The 4,953-nt window shown below is 41.5% G+C and overlaps 1 long non-coding RNA gene across 1 annotated transcript; it reads right to left on the minus strand.

Annotated features, from left to right (window-relative positions):
• Positions 1–2,690: 2,690 nt before the first annotated feature.
• Positions 2,691–4,603, minus strand: LOC132652201 (uncharacterized). Its single transcript, XR_009589680.1, has 3 exons — positions 4,340–4,603; positions 3,962–4,024; positions 2,691–2,862 (listed from the first exon to the last, which is right to left on the minus strand). It is a non-coding gene; the product is annotated as an uncharacterized LOC132652201 (long non-coding RNA).
• Between the last annotated feature and the right edge of the window lie 350 nt (positions 4,604–4,953).

Raw genomic sequence — 4,953 nt, forward strand, 5'->3', positions numbered from 1 at the left:
TAATTCTTTTTTTTTTAAATAAAACCAAGCTCAATGAAAAAGAAATACTGCAATATAGCTGTTAAAAGAAAGAAAAAGCACCAAAAGACAAAAAAAGAATGATTTCTTTTCCTAAATATTCAGGCAATTAAAACACCTTTATAAATGGAAGCCGGTAAAGGGAGCTGAAAGCTGAGCACGGCCCTTCTTGGACTTCCATGCTTTATAGTTTAATTTGTTGAGAATTTAAAATTACAGTAATTGCCCTTAAATAACTGACATTATTTGACACTACAACAACAGAAGAGTGAAAATGACTGACAAACACACAAAAGACTTTTGTTATCTTTGTTTGTCTGCCTGAATAAATCTCAACAAGTATTTCAAAGACGTAAATTTATAGCATACTTAATCGCCATTAGACGGCCGGTCCTCTCAGCAATCGGCTGAGTTTCACTGACACTCAACATTTTTGGTATCAACTTCTTTAACACATTTTGTTTGTCTCAACAGCTATCTTCTAGCTAAATTATTACCTGTACATTAACATTTTGATAAAATATGCAGAGTTAAACAGAAGTAACCTGAGGCTAAGTGTAGGCCTTCTGTTTTCCTGTCTGTATTGAGGGCAGTATTGATGAAGGATACTGGGATGGAGGTTTTAAGTAATGTACCCGACTGCCTCCTCCCCTTCAATGAAAGCCATGTAGTTGACCTTTGGTTTTAGTGATTTCCTTTTAAGCATATCAGTTTCATTTCAGAAGCCAATACCCCAAGCCATTTATTGTCATGTCAACCAGAGCCCATACCAGGAAAATCTGGTCACTGTAGAATTCAGAATTTCTGCAAAGAATTGAGAATCCAAACAACACTGACAGGTAACTTTATTTTCTCTCTCTTTCTCTCTCTCTTTTCGTTTGAGTGTGTACTTCTTATTTTCCTTACTTCAGAATAAAAGACAATCAGGTACTTAGCACAACCCATGAAGCTCTTCTTTAAGGCTTTGTTTTCTTTCAAGGTGAAAATAAACACTGACACCAAACAGAGCCGTGGGGTCATCCCTCAGCTGGCAACATGGCTTACCCTTTTGCAAGCTGTTTCTCCTACATTAACTTACCATTTCCCTGGACTGCACATGGTGAACTGTTTTAATTTTGTTATCAAATGCCATCCATCCCATTAGAAGAGACAAACTCACTCTACAGACATCATCATTGTAGAGAGACCTTCCCTCTGGTTGGTAAGAAATGTCACATACGATGTAAAGAAGAATTCTTTGGAGTGTGCTCAGCAGTGAGAGGAGATGTGTGCCTCAGAGGGCTGGGTTCTGGAGGATGCTGCCAGCTCTGCTCTGTCAAGATGGTCCACTAAGGAAGGAAGCTTCTGGTTTTCTGTCTGGATAAACTCTCTTATTGTCCCTCATTACAGTCTGTTATCTTAATAAAATTAAGAAACACTAGATTTTTTTACTTGTAAGAAATTACACTTGTTGTTTGTACACAAAATTAAGAAAACTCAGTTTTTCCTTTAGTCCCTTTTTAAACTCTCCAAGGTCAATGAATGCACACTGTGCTTTAGTGGGTCTGAAGGGTTCCTTGGAGCTTTCTGTTCATTCTATCTATCTGTACTAACTGCCTAATTAACCACCAGGCCCAGATATCATTCTCTGGGCAAATCAGGGAATTTTTGAATCTCGGTGTAGGTGAAATGTTCCCACGGCCTCAGATCTGACGTCATACCATTGCTATTGTGATCCTCCTTCTCCTTCTCTCTTCCCATGGAGGAACACCTTTCTCTGGTGGCTAAAAACAATTCAGATTCATAGGAAGCCTCTCCTCAGATCCAAAGCCTCTTAACAACTCCTGAGTGTGAAATTACTGCAATTCTTCACTATTTCCAAATCCTCATTCTTTGAGATGAGCAGTCATTATGCCCACTAAATTCAAAGTTAGGGGATGGTTCTCTATTCAGCGCCCAGGAAATTCCAGCCTAAAGTGCTTATCCTAATAGCAAAGAGCCATTTGCCTGTTGGCATGAAGTAGACATTACTTTGGCAACCTGAAGATGGAGTCTGATTTGACTTATCAGTTCCTGATAACCAGTCCTCTTCCAGGGGCAAGTGGTGATTCTGACAGTTTACTCAGCCTCCAGAAAGGGCTTTCTGACTCCCGTGCCAGCTCCTAAACAGACAGATCAGCAAGACTTCCTAGAGCCATAAGAGACTGATGCTTCAAAGAGCTGTTTAGGAACACAGCAGAGGCAAAAGGTCTCATTCTTCCTGGTAAAGGGAAGTGTAGGGAAAATTCAAACAAACAACTCATCAAGGAAGTTTTGTTTTGTGTGTGTGTGTGTATGTGTGTGTGTGTGTGTGTGTGTGTGTGTGTGTGTGCTTTTTCGAGACAGGGTCTCTCTGTGTAACCTTGGCTGTCCTGGACTCACTTTGTACACCAATCTGGCCTTGAACTCACAGAGATCCGCCCGCCTCTGCCTCCCTGAGTGCCGGGATTGCAGGCCTGCATTACTGTGCCCTGCTATGAGAACATATTCTTACAGTGCTGCTCTCCTCAAGTATTTATCTGAGGCAAATCTTTGTTCACACTGGGACCTAACCAAGCGGAGACAGCATTTATGTACACTGTACAGAATACAGTGTAGGAATTAAGAATTGAGCATTTACATATCAAATTAACATTTTATTTGGTTCCCACTGGGGGCTGTTACAGGTGTTATAGTCAGCTATAGGTGTAAAAAGATCATTCTCACTTTCATAGTACAGCCTGAAGATATAGCACTGCTGGACTAGACTCAGGGATTCATCAAGACTGTGGTGACGTCAGCCTGGACGACCGTGAGCAGAGAGGGCCAGCTCGGCTGCGCTTCCACCTAGAAAACCCAGAAGCTTTTGTTAGCACAGTTACTGATTGGGATCTCTGTTGTTGGCGACCATTTGAAAGAGAAATTTTTACCAGGCATTAGAGAGTTTACTGTTTTGAAAAAAAAAAAAAAAAAAAAAAACCACCAGATTCATGAGAAATAGATTTCCTTCTACAGTTTCTGGCCAAAGCATTGCTGCTTAGACAGTAATTACCCTGGGGTTATTATACACGGAAGCTGGAGGCAGATGGAAGCGGTCACTCTCACCTTGCTAGCAGAACTTTCATAAGCCCATTATTTTATTTTATTTTTTTGGTTTAAGACTTTTTTTTTCCAGCAAAAGAAGAAGAACTGAGCTCTTGTTTTTGTGCCATGCAATGCCAGGTGAGCCTAATGTCAATGTTTTGGGTTGGGGGCTCACATTTATGGCAATTCTGATTCTATTAACTATTGGCAACAACATGTTCTATCTGAAGACATACTTTAAGTTTTTTCTTTTTTACCTCTTATCTACGATTTTTCTCAACCGCTACCAAATAGTGGTACACTCAGAAACACAACGCATCTTTTGTTAGTGAAAACATTTAATATTCAAGTTGAATTTCCTGAACTATTTTATGATAAAACTCAGAGATTAAAACACAAAGAAATGCACAGAGATGAATTTTTTAATTTGAGCATTCTCCTGTTGCTGGCTGGGGGAGCAAACATTTTAGTATTTCTCTTCTCTTTTCAAGTTTTCCTAAGAGCTGGATAGTTCTCATCGTTCAGTTCTGTTTGGCTTTTCCGTTACTTCTTTACTGGCTTTCTTAAGCCTTTCATTCAGAGGGAGGCTCATACAAACACACAAGCTTTTTGGGAAGTTGCACACAGCCATGTCGGGAGGGAATAGTTCGTAGATACCTATCTGCTCATCTCAGCCATGCCCAGAAAACAGAGTCCAGTACACGGGGGCTTTCTTTTGACATTGAAACAATAGGGTGTTTCTGAAATGTCTTCATATTTTTATCTTGCTCACACTCTGAAATATAGTCTTCAAGCTAACAAGGGCACAATGGGAGAAAAACAGACAGATACCCACAGCCAGCAGGGAGCCTCCTCCACTCACCTGCCGGAGCAGCGGAAACAGGGTGGCCAGCTGCGTGCTGGCTCTGAAGTCGTAAGGCTGCTTCTGTGCAAGGAAATAGTGTTACTTGGTTCTTCCAGAATCCCTTTGTGTTCGTGGCACTCCTACACTGAGAAAAGCGTCCTGGTCCTTTCCGGGACATGGGGTTTTGTTATGACTTCTTAACTCAAACTATATGCAATGTTCAGGGGGATGGCTCTGAAACGGCCATCTTCGGGACCTTACACAATCAAACTCAGATTCCTTAAGGGAACCACTGTAATCATGGTGACAGAAACACTATCTTAACAAGGTCTTCCGTATGGCCGGCTCTACACGCGTCACAGAGGAAGCCAGTTCATGGTGAGGACTGCCACCTACCATACTCTCACAAGCCACAGCTGGTTATGTGTCCCACGGTAAACCGAAGAAGCTGGGGCTCCGGGACAGCAGGTGGCCAACACTGTTTAGATGAAGACCTTAGTCGGTTCTGATCGCCTGGCCAGTTGAAATCTGAAAACAGAAGTTTCTCTTGTCTGAAGCTCTGCGGTGCACTTTTATGCAGCATGGTTCAGCAAGTAACAGTAACCAGAGAATTGTCCTGTCTGAATGTGTCGCTTGTTTAAAGTCTGGGATGGCTCGAAGCCTGTGGCCACCCTGTTTCTGCTGCTTTGGCAGGTGAGTGTGTGTGTGTGTGGGGGGGTGCTCCCTTCTGACTGTGGGTGTCTGTTTTTCTCCCCGTGTGCAGTTGTTAGTTTGATAGCTGTATTTCAGAGTGTGAGCAAGATAAAAACACGAAGATATCTCAGAAACACCCTATTGTTTCAATGTCATGGGTTTTCCATTGTAGTAAAGGCATTGTTTTGTTTAGTCTTTAAGAGATAGCCAACAGAGGTCACTGATATGCCTGCAGGTACTGTGTAAGCACATATGTGTTTGATTTGCCAACCAAAAAAAAAAAAAAAAACAAAATAAAAAAACAACAACAAAAAAAC

Source organism: Meriones unguiculatus, chromosome 2 (genome assembly GCF_030254825.1).
Source record: "Meriones unguiculatus strain TT.TT164.6M chromosome 2, Bangor_MerUng_6.1, whole genome shotgun sequence".
Lineage (NCBI taxonomy): Eukaryota > Metazoa > Chordata > Mammalia > Rodentia > Muridae > Meriones > Meriones unguiculatus.